The sequence below is a fragment of the Oncorhynchus mykiss genome, chromosome 22, assembly GCF_057628025.1.
Source record: "Oncorhynchus mykiss isolate SJ-2025 chromosome 22, ASM5762802v1, whole genome shotgun sequence".
NCBI lineage: Eukaryota > Metazoa > Chordata > Actinopteri > Salmoniformes > Salmonidae > Oncorhynchus > Oncorhynchus mykiss.
In genome coordinates this window covers 30501905-30522053 of record NC_143043.1, presented here as the reverse complement: position 1 = coordinate 30522053, position 20149 = coordinate 30501905, and the positions used below count along the sequence as shown (strand labels likewise).

The window sequence follows — 20149 nt, the reverse complement described above, 5'->3', positions numbered from 1 at the left end:
CCTGGGGGAGGCCCATCAGGAAGTCCAGGATCCAGTTGCAGAGGGAGGTGTTTAGTCCCAGAGTCATTAGCTTAGTGATGAGCTTCGTGGGCACTATGGTGTTGAATGCTGAGTTGTAGTCAAGGAACAGCATTCTCACATAGGTGTTCCTTTTGTCCAAGTGAAAAAGGGCAGTGTGGAGTGCGATTAAGATTGCGTCATCTGTGGGATCTGTGGGCGGTATGCTAATTGGAGTGGGTCTAGGGTGTCCGGGAAGATGCTGTTGATGTGAGCCATGACCAGCCTTTCAAAGCACTTCATGGCTACCGACGTGAGTGCCACAGAGTGGTAATCATTTAGGCAGGTTACTTTCACTTCCTTGGGCACAGGGACTATGGTGGTCTGCTTGAAACATGTTGGTATTACAGACTCGGTCAGGGAGAGGTTGAAAATGTCAGTGAAGACACTTGACAGTTGGTCCGCACATGCTTTGAGTACACGTCCTGGTAATCCGTCTGGCCCAGCGGCTTTATGAATGTTGACCTCTTTAAACCTGTTAAGTCTACCCTCTCCTTTTTCTAACATTCTGTTAAAAATCGCGCAACATTTCAGCGTCCTGCTACTCATGCCAGGAATATAGTATATGCATATGATTAGTATGTGTGGATAGAAAACACTCTGAAGTTTCTAAAACTGGTTAAATCACGGCTGTGACTATAACAGAGCGTGTGTTTCATCGAAAAGCGCAAGAAAAACTGGTCACTGAAAGCTGAAAATAATATCCATGCGCCACTTGCATGTATTGTTTAAAGGACACCAAATTAAATAGGGCCAAGGATGCAATTCCTACAGATTCCACACGATGTCGCCATTGTCGTCATTTTCCTGAGAGTTATTTCTTGGTCAAACGAAGGAAAGAGATTCCATTTCTTCCGGTCTCCGACAGGATGTTTTGGAGGAGAGATTTTCGACCATGATTTGAAGACGTGGAGCTATTGAATACACATCGCCCCGTGATCATTTTGATAGATTGTAAACGTTTACTAATACCTAAAGTTGGATTACAAAAGTATTTCGAAGTGTTTTGTGAAAGTTTATCGTCAACTTTTTTTATTTAAAAAAATGACGCAGCGTTTTGAAACAATGTTTTTTTCTGAATTACACAGTTTCCATAGATGGCTATTTTGGGTATATATGGACCGATTTAATCGAAAAAAAGACCCAATAGTGATGTTTATGGGGCATATAGGAGTGCCAAGAAAGAAGCTCGTCAAAGGTAATGAATGTTTTATATTTTATTTCTGCTATTTGTGTAGCGCCGGCTACGCTAATTATTTTGTTTACGTCGCCTTCAGGCATTTTGGGGTGTTGCATGCTATCAGATAATAGCTTCTCATGCTTTCGCCGAAAAGCATTTTAAAAATCTGACTTGTTGTCTAGATTCACAACGAGTGTACCTTTAATTCAATACCCTGTATGTGTGTTTTAATGGACGTTTGAGTTTCAACGAGTACATTTAGCATTTAGCGTAGTGGCATTTCCAGGTGCCTACTTGAGACGTCTGCGTCTCAAGTAGGATCAACAGGTTAAAGGGTTTATTCACATCAGCTACCGAGAGTGTTATCACACAGTCATCCAGAACAGCTGGTGCTCTTGTGTATGCTTCAGTGTTGCTTGCCTCGAAGCGAAGATAAAAGCCATTTATCTCGTCTGGTAGGCTCGTGTCACTGGGCAGCTCGCTTCTGGGTTTCCCTTTGTAGTCCGTAATAGTTTTCAAGCCATGCCACGTCCAACGAGCGTCAGAGCTGGTGGAGTAGGATTCAATCTTAATCCTGTATTGACGCTTTACTTGTTTGATGGTTCGTCTGAGGGCATAGCGGGATTTCTTATAAACATCCGGATTAGTCTCCTGCTCATTGAAAGCGGCAGCTCTAGCCTTTAGCTCGATGTGGATGTTGCCTGTTATCCTTGGCTTCTGGTTGGGATATGTACGTACAGTCACTGTGGGGACAACGTCATCGCTGCACTTATTGATGAAGCCGATGACTGGTGGTGTTCCTCAATGCCATTGGATGAATCCCGGAACATATTCCAGTCTGTGCTAGCAAAACAGTCCTGTAGTGTAGCATCCGCGTCATCTGACAAATGACGTATTGAGGGAGTCACTGGTACTTCCTGCTTTAGTTTTTTCTTGTAAGCAGGAATCAGGAGGATAGAATTATGGTCAGATTTGCCAAATGGAAGGCGGGGGAGAGCTTTGTATGCATCTCTGTGTGTGGAGTAAAGGTGGTCTAGGATTTTTTTTCTCCCCTGGTTGCACATGTGACATGCTGGTAAAAATTTGGTAAAACTGATTTAAGTTTGCCTGCGTTAAAGTCCCCGGCCAATAGGAGTGTCGCTTCTGGGTGAGCATTTTCTTCTTTGCTAATGGCCTTATGGAGTTGTTTGAGAGCGGTCTTAGTGCCAGCTTTGCTTTGTGGTCGTAAATAGACAGCTACAAATAATACAGATGAGAACTCTCTTGGTAGATAGTGTGGTCTGCAGCTTATCATAAGATGCTCTACCTAAGGCAGGCAATACCTCGAAACTTCTTTAATATTAGACATCGCGCACCACCTGTTATAGACAAAAAGACACACACCCCCACCCCTCGTCTTACCAGAGGTAGTGTCTCTGTTCTGCCGGTGCATGGAAAATCTTGCTAGCTCTATATTGTCCGCATCTTTGTTCAGCCACGTCTCGTTGAAACACAAGATGTTCCAGTTTTTAATGTCCCGTTGGTAGGATAATCATAATTGTAGGTCATCAATTTTATTTTCCAATGATCGCATGTTAGCAAGAAGAATGGAAGGCAATAGGAGTTTACTTGCTCGCCTCCGAGTTCTCAGAAGGGTGCCCGATATGCAGCCTCTTTTCCGGCATCTTTTCTTTACGCAAAAGGCGTGGATCTGGGCCTGTTCCAGTGAAAGCAGGATATCCTTCTCGTCGGACTCGTTAACTTCTTATGGCCGGGGGGCAGTATTGAGTAGCTTGGATGAATAAGTTGCCCAAACTAAACGGCCTGCTCCTCAGTCTCAGTTGCTAATAAATACATATTATTATTAGTATTGGATAGAAAACACTCTAAAGTTTCAAAAACTGTCAAAATATTGTCTGTGAGTATAACAGAACTGATATTGCAGGCAAAAGCCTGAGGAAAATCAAACCAGGAAATGGCTTCTATTTTGAAAACTCCATGTTCCATAGCTTGCCTTTGCTCCATTTAAAGATATATCAACCAGATTACTTTTCCTATCATTTCCTCAAGGTGTCAACAGTCTTTAGACATAGTTTCATGCTTTTATTTTGAAAAATGAGCGAGAAAGATAACATCGCGTCGTTGTATGGCCAGGTGGCAGCAGCGTTTTGTATGCTTAACAAAGTTTGGGCAGCCATTGCCTTTCCCTCTCCGACTGAAAAAGACAGTTGCGGTCGATATATTATCGATTATATATTTTAAAAACAACCGGAGGATTGATTATAAAAACATTTGACATGTTTCTATGGACATTACGGATACTATTTTGAATTTTTCTGCGTTGTCGTGACCGCTCTTTCCTGTGGATTTCTGAACATAACGCAACAAACAAACGGAGGTATTTTGGATATACAAATAATCGTTATGGAACAAAATGAATATTTATTGTGTAACTGGTTGTCTCTAGAGTGAAAACAACCGAAGATCATCAAAAGTAAATTTGATTGCTTTTCTGATATTCGTGACCAAGCTACTTGATGCTAGGTGTACATAATGTTTTGTCGAGCGATCGATAAACTTACACAAACGCTTGGATTGCTTTCACTGTAAAGCATATTTTCAAAATCTGACACGACAGGTGGATTAACAAAAGGCTAAGCTGTGTTTTCCTATATTGCACTTGTGATTTCATGAATATTAATATTTTTAGTAATATTATTTGAATGTGGCGCTATGCAATTCAGCGGTTGTTGATGACAATTATCCCGTTAACGGGATGGCAGCCATAAGAAGTTAAAGGAAAAAGTTTTTTCCAGTCCTCGGTGAGTAATCGCTTTTCTGATGTCTAGAAGTTATTTTTGATTATAAGAGACGGTAGTAGAAAAATGATGTACACAATAAGTAAAAAAAACAAGTTACACAAAACTCCATTTAAAACAAAGAAAATAGCACAATTGGTTGGGAGAATGTATAATGTTAGCCATGTTCTTTGATGCCATCACAAAGGTCACTGCCCTCTGACCTTTGTCCTTGTAACACACACATACATAAAATTGGCCCATGCTCTCATTTCTGCTTACACACACAGTAGTGGCTGTGTGTGTTTTATTTGGTGGACAAAGCCCTCGTTCAGCCACCAGAAGGATGGAGAGAACGCACTGTCGGAGGGAGGGAAGGAGGGAGGGGTGGTAGATGGGGGCGGATGGAGAGACAAGGCAGACTGGAACCGGACTGAAGGCATTCTTTATGACAGAGCAGAAAAGGTGTGTGGGAAGCGTATTACTGTGGGTTTGGTACAAATCAACCCAAGCAGCACATTAGAACACATATCTTAGTTTAAGGGAAGCTGTTTGCGTCACTGGAGGCCAGTGCAGCATAATGGGAGGAAAACATGAGAATCTTGGCAGATTCCAAACCTTATACTGGTGGAGCAAGTATCCAATCTTCTTGTGTCTACAATGAGCCTGTGAAAAATGTAACAGTTGATTATTACTTTTTAGTTTGATTTAGGTCTGAAGACACACAATCACACCCCCAGCAACGCTAGAGGCTCTATTAGAAACTACAAAAAAATTGGGATCTGATCTCTAATACTACATTTTCTGACAAATCTGTTCTACCTCATCCCAAGCCCAGAGAACACACAGAGGGCTCAGAACTAATAAACACTCCAACCCACCTTCTCTGTAGAACTGGCCTTACAGATTGATGCTGGACTATTTGCAGCTGTGAGTGTGTTCTCCAAAACTATGTGCCCCTCTCAAACCCCATGGCTCAGGATAAAACAGACTTGGAACAAAGTGCATATGGAAGCCAGATCTGTCCAAACAACAGCCAAGAGGAGAATACCTCCACCTTTTCCACTTTTTCTAAAGTTAATTCCTGGTGTACAGAGACTGCACCCAGAATTCCATTCCTAAGCCACAAACTCAAAACCCTCCAGAAAATGTGTCAACTTGACATTTTCTGTGTAAATTGCAAATGTATTCAATAAGCAATAACACACTACACCTATTTCTAATTTATTTATTTTACATTTCATGACATCATACATTTCTAAGCAACAGCATCTTCCTTCATACGGGGGGAGCTGTGTTAACCTTTAATGTGGTTAGTTGCATTTCTGCATGGACTGACATTATGAAAAGCATGTTATCTGGTAGAGACAGCACTCCACACACATATTCAATACTTAAACCCCAGATCACAGCAATCAATGTAGAAATAAACATCCAAACAAGTAGTGATGTGTATGACGATTCAGAGAAATACCAGACGATGCAATATGACCATGACAGTTTTCTCCTAAAAAGCTAATCAACCTTGACTGCTTCATGTCCTACGCTTATACAAGTTAATAAAATAAGGTCTGCATTTCAGGAAGCTTGAATCTGCAGAGATCTAATAATACTGATGACCTGGCCACTTTAAAATATGTTGGTGGCTGGGATCCAGAAGGAAAGCCTCCCCCTCCCCTCCACACACACACACACACACACACACACACGCACATACACACACACACACGCACGCACGCACGCACGCACACACACACACACACGCACGCACGTACACGAAAACACGCAGACGCACACACACAAACATAAAATACACACACACATACCCAAGCAGCCGAACTCTCTTCATAATGAATTCCTCTGAAGGCACCCACAGAATCTCACCATGGCGTATTCTACTGGGAATCACATCAAACCATCTGACCATGGAATCTGAAAAAACACACACACGCTGACTTTCTTACTCCTAACCACATTTATTATTCCTCAAATGGAATCAATGAGGCCATTGATCATCATAATGCTTCATAAAATAATTGTATCTGACCATAGAGTCTAACAATCTCTCAAACCCTGCTACAGTTCTGAGTAAGAGGTCTACAGTATGTCTGAGACCTGGGCCCGGATTCACAAAACCATCTTAAAAAGAAATGTATTCTTAAGTGCAATTATTTTTATTATTTACTGAAGAAACATACAAAAAGTTGCTATTCCTCAATAAAGTTCTTGAAAATGTTCTTAAGTTTAGTTTTTCCTCAGAAAATTGTTAAGAAGAAATGTGATTCTTGAAAATAAAGTTACTGGATTTCGTCTTGGAAAAGTTCTTAATTTCAAAAACCCTTGTCTTAAACACATGGAAGTGAGAAAATAAGCTAATGAAAGCAATTGAACATTTTAAACGTTTTATGGCTGCAGGGGCAGTATTGAGTAGCTTGGATGAAAAGGTGCCCATTGTAAATGGCCAGCTCCTCAGTCTCAGTTGCTAATATACGCATATTATTATTAGTATTGGATAGAAAACACTCTAAAGTTTCCAAAACGGTCAAAATATTGTCTGTGGGTATAACAGAACTGATATTGCAGGCGAAACCCTGAGGAAATTCAAATCAGGAAATGGCTTCTATTTTGAAAACTCCATGTTCGATAGCCTCCCTTTGCTGTATTTAAAGGGATATGAACCAGATTCCCTTTCTTATCGCTTCCTCAAGGTGTCAACAGTCTTCAGACATAGTTTCAGGCTTTTATTTTGAAAAATGAGCCAGAACGATAACATTGCGTCAAGTGGTCACATGAGTTTTGCTCGCGCAACAGAGTTTGGATAGGTATTGCTTTTCCCTCTCCTACTGTGAAAGACATTTGCGGTAGATATATTATCGATTATATATTTTAAAAACAACCTGAGGATTGATTATAAAAAACGTTTGACATGTTTCTATGGACATTTTGGAATTTTCTGCGTTGTCATGACCGCTCTTTCCTGTGGATTTCTGAACATAACGCGACAAACAAGGTATTTTGGATATGAAAATAATCTTTATGGAACAAAAGGAACATTTGTTGTGTAACTGTCTCTTGAGTGAAAACATCCAAAAATCACCAAAGGTAAACTATTAATTTGATTGCTTTTTTGATTTTCGTGACCAAGCTTCCTGATGCTAGGTGCACTTAATGTTTTGTCGTGCGATCAATAAACTTGCACAAACGCTTGGATTGCCTTCGCTGTAAAGCATAATTTCAAAATCTGATAGAACAGGTGGATTAACAAAAGGCTAAGCTGTGTTTTCCTATATTGCACTTGTGATTTCATGAATATAAATATTTGTAGTAATATTTATTGAATGTAGCGCTATGCTATTCAGCAGTTGTTGATGACACTTATCCCGAAACTTTAATCTGAAAGTTTCAGTACTGATTTATTTTAAATCCCCCCGCAAAACAATTGACCAGTAATCTCAGTAAGAAATCCCAAACAATAACTACTCATCTGCATTCACAATACACTAGGATCACTGAATACTAAAATGTATTTTCACTTCATTCAGAGTTTTCCTACAACCTAGGTCCATTAGGTTGTGAGAACCACATTCATCTTGGTAACATACTTTAGAATGGCACAAAGAAACCAAAGCAGTTACAAGAACAAAATACTCAGTCAGCATCACACTTCATGATATATATGGATGCCAATTGGGGTTACCAGAGGACACGGTTACGTTCAGAGCTGTTCTGTTAGGATGTGTTGTGATCATACTGGCCAGTATTCACAAAAAGTCTGAGTGGGTTTGCAGATCTAGGATCAGGTCTCCTCAGTCAATACTATCTTATGATGTAAAAGGGACATCTGAATGCATATCAGCACCTCTACTCTGAAAGCCATTGTGATTAAACAAGAGGTGTTGTGTTGATGGATTCAGTTTCTCAGTGACCCTGTGATGTTGATCATGACAGAAATGTAATCTGTGCCCTCTTGATGTGGGCCTTGCTTCACTTCTGAAAGTGCAGTAGAATGTTCAGGAACAGTCGTTGTGTGGCCGAGTTTCACTTCCTCCTATTAGACTCCATCTGTGCAGAGTAAAGAGGGTGAAAGAGAGAGGATACACTAAAGCAAGTAGAGCAAAATTACATTCTATATTAACTCTATCTTCTCTTTGATAAGCTTTACATATCGGCCTCGCGGCCTTCGTCAGAGCTTTTGTGAGTTTGTAGACATTGCCCCACCCATATCCGTTACACACATCGAATGGGGTTGGAGTCGAGGCGATGCGTGGAAAGGATGTGGGTGGGGCTGTCTACATAAGGGTGCTAATTTAAGAAACTCACAAAACGAAGGCCGTGAGGCCGATACGTAAAGTTTAGTATCACTGCTCTTTAATATCAAGAGCGGGTTTTTCTTTTTTCTCATTTTATTCAACTGTTACCATGCACCTGCAAAAACTTTTGCTCAGATGTGCAAGTGCCTTTTTAATTTCATAATAACTGTAACTGAAAGGAACAAGGTCAGATAGAAGTCAATGCTGGGTCATTGGGTTCAGATGGTTAGCGTGTGATCGAGGCTCCAGAATGCAGTGAGACCAACCAGGCATGTAATCAAATTTTCACTTCAGGCCTAGAACTGCCTCTGAAAGTGTGTTAACCAGCATCTAGGAAACACACAGACGATCAAGACATAACTCAAATTCTCCCCTCCAATTTCGTGTCACTGTGTGAGGACTCCAGGAAGATTTCGGAGTTTTAAATCTGTCTCATTTTAGGATCAGAATATTGTGCTCAATTAAACGTGTTATACAGTGTTAAACCCATCTAAACCTGGCTGGCAGTCTGACCATGGTTCTCCACCACAAATGTCTGTCTTATACTTGTACCCACTGTTATTTGTTATTGTCCCATACGATCCTTTGTATATAATACCTCCATTCTCCATAGAGCCATAAAGTGGCAATGCTAAAACCAGCGATGAAACAGGTTAATTTAGTTTACCCCACAGAAAGAGGCCAAAGGTAGGGCAGCAAGTACACTACAGGTATTTTATTAGGATCCCCATTAGCTGTTGTGAAAGCAGCAGCTGCTCCTCCTGGGGTCCACAAAAAACATGACATAATACAGAACATTGATTAACAAGAACAGCTCAAGGACAGACCTACATGAGATGGGATGGAAAGGAGTTCAATGCAATAATGCCTATATATACAACTGTACACTTTCTTGAATTTGTTCTGGATTTGGGGACTGTGAAAAGACCTATAGTGGGGTAAGTGTGTGTGTCAGAGCTGTGTGTAAGTTTGGAATTTTCAACACATAAATGTTTCTTATAAAAATATGTGATGCCTTCAGTCTCTCTTCAACTCTTAGCCAAGAGAGACTGGTATGCATAGTATTTATATTAGCTCTCTGATTACAATGAAGAGCAAGACATGCTGCTCTGTTCTGGGCCAGCTGCAGCTTAACTAGGTATTTCTTTGCAGCACTTGACCACATGGCTGGAGAATAATCAAGGTAAGGCAAGCCTGCAGGACTTGCTTTTTGGAGTGTTGTATCAAAAAAGTAGAGCGTATTTTTTATGATGGACATACAGTGCATTCGGAAAGTATTCAGACCCCTGACTTTTTCCACATTTTGTTACGTTACAGACTTATTCTAAAATGTATTGAATTATTTTTTGCCCATCATCACTCTACACATAATATACCATAATGACAAAGCAAAAACAGTTTTTTTGGAATGGTTGCTAGTGTATTAAAAATCAAAAACAGAAATACCTTATTTCCATAACATTTCAGACCCTTACTATGAGACTCGAAATTCAGCTCAGGTGCATCCTGTTTCCATTAATCACCCGTTAGATGTTTCTACAACTTGATTAGAGTGCACCTGTGGTAAATTCAATTGATTGGACATGATTTGGAAAGTCATATACCTGTCTATATACTGTAAAGGTCCCACAGTTGACAGTACACGTCAGAGCCAAAACCAAGCCACGAGGTCGAAGGAATTGTGCATAGAGCTCCGAGACAGGATTGTGTCGAGGCACAGATCTGGAGACAGGTACCAAAACATTTCTGCAGAAGTGAAGGTCCCCAAGAACAAATTGGCCTCCATCATTCTTAAATGGAAGAAGTTTGGAACCACCAAGACTCTTCCTAGAGCTGGCCGCCCAGCCAAACTGAGCACCATCACCAAGTATGGGAGGCAGCATCATGCTGTGGGGATGTTTGTCAGCGGCAGGGACTGGGAGACTAGTCAGGATTGAGGGGAAGATGAATGGAGCAAAGTACAGAGAGATCCTTGATGAAAACCTGCTCCAGAGCGCTCAGGAATTCAGACTGGGGCGAAGGTTCACCTTCCAACAGGACAACGACCCTAAGTACACAGCCAAGACGCCGAAGTGGCTTTGGGACAAGTCTCTGAATGTCCTTGAGTGACCCAGCCAGAGGCCGGATTTGAACCCGATCGAACAACTCTGGAGAGACCTGAAATTAGCTGTGCAGCGACGCTCCCCATCCAACCTGACAGAGCTTGAGAAGATCTGCAGAGAAGAATGGGAAAAACTAGGGATGCTTTGGTGGTGGTAAAGTGAGAGATTTGTACAGGGTAAAAGGGATCTTGAAGCAAGGCTATCACTCCATTTTGTAACACCATGCCATACCCTGTGGACAGAGCTTAATTGGAGCCAATCAAGCCAATTGGTGCCCATCAAGCCAATCCAATTTGTGGGAGGTGCTTCAGGAAGCATAGGGTGAAATCTCTTCAGATTACCTCAACAAATTGACAACTAGAATGCACAAATGTCTGCAAGGCTGTAATTGTTGCAAATGGATTATTTGACGAAAGCAAAGTTTGAAGGACACTTGTTTAAATTAAAAATCATTATTTATAATCTTGTCAACGTCTTGACTATATTTCCTATTCATTTTGCAACTAATTTCATGTATGTTTTCATGTTTTCATTTCTAAGTGACCCCCAACTTTTGAACGGTAGTGATATGGTTGAGTCATCAGCATACATGAACACACAGGCTTTGTTTAATGCCAGTGGCAGGTCATTGGTGAAAAGAGTGGAGGGCCTTGAGTGCTGCCCTGCAGTACACCACACCCTACATGTTTGACAGAGAGGCTTGCATGAACGGAAACCCTCTGAGTTCTATTATATAGATAGCTCTGAATCCATGACTTGGTAGCGGTTGAAAAGCCATCAAATGTTCTCAACAGGCTATGGTTAATAATATCAAAGCCTGCTCTGAAATCTAACAGTACAGCTTCCACAATCTTCTTATTATACATTTCTTTCAACCAATCATCAGTTTGTTTGTGTTAGGGCAGTACATATTGAGTGCCGTTCTCTATAAGCATGCCGAATGTCTGTTGTCAATTTGTTTACAGAGAAATGTCATTGTATTTGGTCAAACACCATTTTTTCCAATCAACAGTTTGCTAAGAGCAGGCAGCAAGCTGATAGGTCTGCTGTTAGAATCAGTAAAGGCTGCTTTACCCCTCTGGGTAGTGGAATGACTTTGGCTTCCCTCCAGGCCTGAGGAGAAATACCTTCCTCTAGACTCAGATTAAAGATACAGTATGACAGATACTGTAGGAGTGGCCATAGATTCAGCTCCCATCCTCAGTAGCTTTCCAGGTCGAGTGCAGGTAATGGGCAAGCAGACTCAATTCCCCCTTGTGGAGTTGGGATGGTAGCTTCTTGAATTGGTTCTCTGTACCATTTAGAAGAACTATAGCATCTAAAACAGATGATTTAAAACAGCTCTCTGGCCAGCTGCAATGTTTCATGTTAGTAATTCCTCTGTAGTGACTGGAGACAGCTGTCAGCAGAGGGACATGGACAGAGAGTTCAATTCCTTCAATGAACATACATCCTGGCTGTGAATTTTAAGAGCCAGGAATAGGTCTCTGAGGGTTTCTAGTTATATTTAGAAAACAATGGTTATTTTGTCTTTCGAGCATCATACATCATACAAATGCCAACCACAGGTTCAATATTTCCAAGGATGCATAATTCCATAACCCATTTGTCTCCTGGTATCACACTTCCTTCTGCCTTCTGGCATCACTGAGAACAAGGCGCGCACACAAAATTGTGTCACTAGTAAATCCCAGTGTGTTTCCAGGGCTACTGTACATGCTCAAACACACACAATTAATGAGGGTGATAATGACCTCAGATCCACCCACTATTGTACTATGAGGGTGTATCCACACACACACACTGTGGCACCATAAACCGCTCATCCAAACAGTAGTATTGTACTATGAGGGTGGTTCCACACACACACACACACACACACACACACACACGATCAACTTCCATTGAAATTCATTTCAAAGTGGTGAGGCAGTCTGGAAAACTTCAACACATGCCAGAACATTCCTGTAACGGTTTTCTATATGAGAAGGAGAGTCGGACCAAAATGCGGCGTGTCTATTGCAATCCATGTTTAATGAAATAACACACTAAACACAAACACTACCAAAACAATAAACTTAACAAAACCCGAAACAGCCTATACTTGTGTATCCTAACACAGAACAATGACATCAGGACACTAAGGACAATCACCCACGACAAACTCAAAGAATATGGCTGCCTAAATATGGTTCCCAATCAGAGACAACAATAAACACCTGCCTCTGATTGAGAACCACTTCAGACAGCCATAGACTTAGCTAGAACACCCCACTAGCTACAATCCCCACACATACACACCACATACAAAAACCCATGCCACACCCTGGCCTGACCAAATAAATAAAGATAAACACAAAATACTTTGACCAGGGTGTGACAATTCCAGGAAACTGATGGAACCGGAACAATATACTGTAGCACTCACACAAGAGACATACACAGGACAAACACACTGTAGTTACACAATTCCCATGGCACACACAGAAACACACCCTGAATGATTCCTGGAGAAAAAACCCATCCCAGCTGCATGGAATCATGGTGGTGACAACTATTAGCCTGAGAGCTCAAAAATAGCCAGCAAGGTCAATGAGTTCAGAACATTTCTCATACAGAAACCAAAGAGGAAATTTGTCCTGCTTTCCTCTGGGCCAAAGTTTAAAATGATTGTTCTTGGATAAGGACTCGTATGGGGGAAGTGGACACCTCCATTGAGATCGGTCGATGGAGAGGGACATTTTTTTTTGTTCGAAATAAATATACCACTTATTAGGGCAATAATTAAAACCACTGGAACAGTGGTAAATGTGTTAGAAAAGGACACACACCACTGTTCAAAAGTTTGGGGTCACTTAGAAATGTCCTTGTTTTTGAAAGAAATGCCTATTTTTTGTCCAGTAAAGTAACATCAAATAGATCAAAAATACAGTGTAGACATTGTTAATGTTGTAAATTACTATTGTAGCTGGAAATAGCTGATTTTTAATGCAATATCTACATAGGCGTACAGCTCCATTATTAGCAACCATCACTCCTTTGTTTGAATGGCACGTTGTGTTAGCTAATCCAAGTTTATACTTTTAAAAGGTTCATTGATCATTAGAAAACCCTTTTGCAATTATGTTAGCACAGCTGGAAACTGTTGTTCTGCTGAAAGAAGCAGTAAAACTTGCCTTCTATAAACTAGTTGAGTATCTGGAGCATCAGCATCTGTGGGTTTGATTGCAGGCTCAAAATGGCGCGAAACAAAGGACTTTCTTTTGAAACTCGTCAGTCTATTCTTGTTCTGAGAAATTAAGGCTATTCCCATCGAGAAAATGTCAAGAAACAATGGACAAGGCTGTGTGCTACTCCCTTCACAGAACAGCGCAAACTGGCTTTAACCAGAATTGAAAGAAGGGTGGGAGGCCCCGGTGCACAAGTAAGCAAGAGGACAAGTACATTGGAGTGTCTAGTTTGAGAAAGATGCCTCACAAGTCCTCAACTGTCAGCTTCATTAAATAGTACACTCAAAACAACAGTCTCAACGTCAACAGTGAAGAGGCGACTCCGGGATCCTGGCCTTCTAGGCAGAGGTCCAGTGTCTGTGTTCTTTTGCCCATCTTAATCTTTACTTTTTGTTGGCCAGTCAGAGATATGGCTTTATCTTCACAACTCTGCCTAGAAGGCCAGCATCCCCGAGTCGCCTCTTCACTGATGACGTTGAGACTGGTGTTTTGTGGGTACAAAAACAAGGACATTTTAATGTGAGCCCAAACGTTTGAGCGGTAGTGTACAGTGCCTTGCGAAAGTATTCGGCCCCCTTGAACTTTGCGACCTTTTGCCACATTTCAGGCTTCAAACATAAAGATATAAAACTGTATTTTTTTGTGAAGAATCAACAACAAGTGGGACACAATCATGAAGTGGAATGACATTTATTGGATATTTCAAACTTTTTTAACAAATCAAAAACTGAAAAATTGGGCGTGCAAAATTATTCAGCCCCTTTACTTTCAGTGCAGCAAACTCTCTCCAGAAGTTCAGTGAGGATCTCTGAATGATCCAATGTTGACCTAAATGACTAATGATGATAAATACAATCCACCTGTGTGTAATCAAGTCTCCGTATAAATGCACCTGCACTGTGATAGTCTCAGAGGTCCATTAAAAGCGCAGAGAGCATCATGAAGAACAAGGAACACACCAGGCAGGTCCGAGATACTGTTTTGAAGAAGTTTAAAGCCGGATTTGGATACAAAAATATTTCCCAAGCTTTAAACATCCCAAGGAGCACTGTGCAAGCGATAATATTGAAATGGAAGGAGTATCAGACCACTGCAAATCTACCAAGACCTGGCCGTCCCTCTAAACTTTCAGCTCATACAAGGAGAAGACTGATCAGAGATGCAGCCAAGAGGCCCATGATCAATCTGGATGAACTGCAGAGATCTACAGCTGAGGTGGGAGACTCTGTCCATAGGACAACAATCAGTCGTATATTGCACAAATCTGGCTTTATGGAAGAGTGGCAAGAAGAAAGTCATTTCTTAAAGATATCCATAAAAAGTGTCGTTTAAAGTTTGCCACAAGCCACCTGGGAGACACACCAAACATGTGGAAGAAGGTGCTCTGGTCAGATGAAACCAAAATTTAACTTTTTGGCAACAATGCAAAACGCTATGTTTGGCGTAAAAGCAACACAGCTGAACACACCATCCCCCTGTCAAACATGGTGGTGGCAGCATCATGGTTTGGGCCTGCTTTTCTTCAGCAGTTTTCAGCTGTTTTGCAAGGAGGAATGGGAAAAAATGTCAGTCTCTCGATGTGCAAAACGGATAGACATACCCCAAGCGACTTACAGCTGTAATCGCAGCAAAAGGTGGCGCTACAAAGTATTAACTTAAGGGGGCTGAATAATTTTGCACGCCGAATTTTTCAGGTTTTGATTTGTTAAAAAAGTTTGAAATATCCAATAAATGTCGTTCCACTTCATGATTGTGTCCCACTTGTTGTTGATTCTTCACAAAAAAATAAAGTTTTATATCTTTATGTTTGAAGCCTGAAATGTGGCAAAAGGTCGCAAAGTTCAAGGGGGCCGAATACTTTCGCAAGGCACTGTATATACAGTATCTTGTCCCGACACACTAAGGAAGATGGTTCAGGAGGCAAAGGAAATCCAAAGGCCACAGATTGAGGGGGTCTCCAAATCTACAATTAGACACGACCTCCATACCAATAGGCTTTTTGGAAGTGTTGCCAGAAAAATTTCTCAGGCCCAGAATCTAGAATATGCAGATAATTCTCAGATTAGGATAGAAAATACTCTAAAGTTTCCAAAACTGTCAAAATATTGTCTGTGAGTATAACAGAACTGATATTGCAGGCGAAAACCTGGGGAAAATCCAACCCGGAAGTGCTGTTTTTCCTGAAAGTTCTCTGTTCCATTGCCTGCCTTCGCTCCATTTAAAGGGATATCAACCAGAATCATTTTCCTATGGCTTCCACATGTTGTGAACAAACAGTCTTTATACATAGTTTCAAGCTTTTATTTTGAAGAATGAGCAAAAAGATCACATCTCGTCATTGTATGGCTGGGTGCCAGCAGCGTTTTTCATGCGCAACAGTTTGGAGCAGACATTTTCTCTCTCTCTCCTATTGAAGAAGGAACAGTCCGGTTGAAATATTATTGATTATATATTGTAAAAACAACCTGAGGATGGATTACGTTTGACATGTTTCCATGAACTTTGCGGATACTATTTGGAATTTTCGTCTGCCCGGCAGTGACCGCTCGAGCCTGTGGATTTCTGAACACATCCAAAATACCTCCATTTGGTTGGCGCGTTATTGAAATAATCTTTATGGAACAAAAGGAACATTTATTGTGTAACTGGGATTCTAATGAGTGCAAACATCCAAAGATCATCAAAGGTAAGCGATTCATTTTATTGCTTTTCTGACTTTCGTGACCAATCTACTTGGCTTCTAGCTGTTTGTAATGTTTTGTCTGCTGAGAGAGATGTCCTGACATAAATGCTTGGTATACTTTCGCCGAAAAGCTTTTTTCAAATCTGACACGCCAGGTGGATTAACAACAAGCTAAGCTGTGTTTTGCTATATTGCACTTGTGACTTCATGAAAATGTTATATTTTTAGTAATTTAATTTTAATTTGGCGCTCTGCAATTCAGCGGATGTTGATTAAAATTATCCCGCTTACGGGATGGGTGCATCAAGAAGTTAAACGAAATAGCAATATAGCTCAGTATTTGTATAATTTATTTCATAGTCTTTTTTTGCTCATCTTTATCAAGGGAGACAATCAAAGGTGACCGTTTGGGCGTGTAAACTAAAAATGCTTGGCAATGACTTCAACAAAAACAGATCTAAACTCTTACACACTGTTTACGATAAGTCATTATTGTTTGGCCGACAACGTTCATCCATCCCTCAGGGATCAAAATTCTTAGCTTTGGATTGGTTTGGTCAGGCCGCTTTTCCAAAAGCAGCTAATTTAAAAACAAGTGTAATCTCTGAGCCAAGAAAAATTTGATATTTGCATACTCTCAATATGTGTGTGTGTCTCACTCACTCTTGGTGTTCATAGAAACAGCGATGGGTGACTCCAGACCCTTATGGTGGACCAGGTATTTGACGGACACGTCCTTCAGCAGCCCTGATTGGACAGTGAGGGTGCTGATGACCAGGGTGGTCCCATCCCCCTGCTGTAACTATGATGTCACAGGGGTTCCATAGTTCGGTTGTCCCTCTCCCTGTTCCACACTATCTCTGCCGGGGGCCGGGACACGGCTGTACAGTTGGCGTCGATGACCACTGGAGACGTGTTCTTGTAGCTCACCTGGGGTTTAGGCAGTACTGGGGAAGAAACAGATGCAACCAAAAATCAATATTGGGTTTACTGAATCAATGTTTTTCAGGTGGGTGATCTACTGTTATTATGACTAGATCCTGGCTAGAGACTATTTTTGATTACCTGGAACACAAAAGAAAATCTAAAACTTTAGTTGGGTTACCCAAGTTAACCACTGAGATGTGTCTAGTTTTGTGATTCTGACGTCGATAACTCAGTGTAGTTAAGAAAGATGAACAGAGGGAGTACAAGATATCCACACTTATTTGGGCAGAGAATCAATGTCACAGGTAACATCAATGTGTGAATACACTAAACTTGTGAATACAGTGCATTTGGAAAGTATTCAGACCCCTTGACTTTTTCCACATTCTGTTACGGTACAGCCTCATTCTAAAATTGATTACATTCTTTTCCCCCTTGTCAATCTACACACAATACCCCATAATGACAAAGAAAAAACAGATTTCAAAATAAAAAACTGAAATATCACATTTATTTAAGTATTCAGACCCTTTACTCAGAACTTTGTTGAAGCATCTTTGGCAGCGATTACAGCCTTGAGTCTTCTTGGGTATGATGTTACAAGCTTGGCACACATGTTTTTGGGGAGTTTCTCCCATTGGCCTCTGCAGACCCTCTCAAGCTCTGTCAGGCTGGATGGGGAGCATCACTGCACATCTCTTTTCAGGTCTCTCTAGAAATGTTTAATCGGGTTCAAGTCCGGGCTCTTGCTGGGCCACTCAATGACATTCAGAGGCTTGTCCCGAAGCCACTCCTGCTTTGTCTTGGCTTTGTGCTTAGGGTTGTTGTCCTGTTGGAAGGTTCACCTTCGCCCCAGTCTGAGGTCCTGAGCAGGTTTTCATCAAGGATCTCTCTGAACTTTACTCCGTTCATCTTTCCCTCGATCCTGACTAGTCTACCAGTCCCTGCCGCTGAAAAAACATCCCCACAGCATGATGCTGCCAAAAGCATGCAGGTTTCCTCCAGATGTGACGCTTGGCATTCACGTCAAAGAGTTCAATCTTGGTTTCATCAGACCAGAGAACCTTGTTTCTCATGGTATGAGAGTCTTTTAGGTGCCTTTTGGCAAACTGCAAGCAGGCTGTCATGTGCCTTTTACTGAGGAGTGGTTTCCATCTGGCCACTCTGTCATAAAGGCCTGATCAGTGGAGTGCTGCAGAGAGGGTTTTCCTACTGGAAGGTTCTCCCATCTCTACAGAGGAACTCTCAAGCTCTGTCAGAGTGACCATTGGGTTCTTTGTCACCTCCCTGACCAAGGCCCTTCTCCCTCGATTGCTCAGTTTGGCAGGGCAGCCAGCTCTAGGAAGAGTCTTGGTGGTTCCCAACTTCTTCCATTTAAGAATGATGGAGGCCACTGTGTTCTTGGGGACCTTCAATGCTGCAGAAATGTTTTGGTACCCTTCCCCAGATCTGTGCCTCAACACAATAGTGTCTCGGACGTCTACATACAATTCCTTCGGCTTGGTTTTTGCTCTAGCAAGCTCTGTTAACTGTGGGACATTATGCAACAGGTGTGTGCTTTTCCAAGTCATGTCCAATCAATTGCATTTACCACAGGTGGACTCCAATCAAGTTGTAGAAACCTCTCAAGGATGATCAATGCAAACAGGATGCACCTGAGCTCAATTTTAAGTCTCATAGCAAAGGCTCTGAATACTTATGGAAACAAAGTTATTTCTAATGGAATTTTTGAGGGATTTAAAAAAAAATGTAATACATTTTCGAATAAGGCTGTAAGGTAACAACATTTGGAAAAAGTGAAGGGGTCTAAATACTTTCCAAATGCACTATACTTGTGTTCTTGAGTTCCATAACCTACTTATCGCCTCTGTTTAAAATGTTCTGTTCTCAGAGCTGTGGAAAGAATGTTATTCATTGGAATTGAGACAGATTGCAATCCAGTGGAATTGGCCACAGATATTTGGCCCTGACAGCAGCAGAGTGTCTTCACAGGCATTTATGAACTACCAATCTGTAGAAGATTTGTGGTAGAAGTGGGGCAGACCCGGAGGAATTTAGACAACAGAACATTGCACTTTGATATCATACAGTACATTAATGAGAGAGTGAGAGAGAGAGACAGACAGAGAGCAATAGAACTAGAGACAGCGATAGCGACAGAAGTAGAGAGAGTGTGAGATTGAAAGTGAGAGAGTAAGATGGCAGTGGTGAAGAAAGCGCAATAACATTTGTATCTCTGGGATCTCTCACGCTTTTCTGCTGGAATCGTTGGCAGTTCCATTTGAGACAAAAGCCTTGCTGTTTGACTGGGCTGATAGGGAAAAGACGGAGAGAGCGAGGGAGAGTGAGAATGAGAAAAAAAGGGAAAGAGAGAGAGAGGGAGAGTTGGTGAGACAGTAGGGAGCACTGTCTGCAATACAGTAATACAGTCATGACTTTGGGTGTCACACTTTACCCTCCGCTCTGTATGATGACGCCGGAGAGGATTGCTGCCTTTTCATTGGCTGGGACGGTAGCGTCCCACCGCGCCAACAGCCAGTGAAAGTGCAGGGCGCCAAATTCAAAACAACAAAAATCTCATAATTAAAATTCCTCAAGCATAACACAAGTATTTTACACCATTCTAAAGATAACATTATTGTTAATCCAGCCACAGTGTCTGATTTCAAAAATTATTTACAGCAAGAGCGCTACAAACAATTATGTTAGGTCACCACCAAGTCACAGAAAAACCCAGCCATTTTTCCAGCCAAAGAGAGGAGTCACAAAAAGCACAAATAGAGATAAAAATTAATCACTAACCTTTGATGATCTTCATCAGATGACACTCATAGGACTTCATGTTACACAATACATGTATGTTTTGTTCGCTAAAATGCATAT

At 41.3% G+C, this 20149-nt stretch overlaps 1 long non-coding RNA gene across 1 annotated transcript; it reads right to left on the bottom strand.

Annotated features, from left to right (window-relative positions):
* Nucleotides 1–5228: 5228 nt before the first annotated feature.
* Nucleotides 5229–19691, bottom strand: LOC149972837 (uncharacterized). Its single transcript, XR_016490596.1, has 3 exons — nt 19517–19691; nt 17003–17286; nt 5229–8076 (listed from the first exon to the last, which is right to left on the bottom strand). It is a non-coding gene; the product is annotated as an uncharacterized LOC149972837 (long non-coding RNA).
* Nucleotides 19692–20149: the final 458 nt, after the last annotated feature.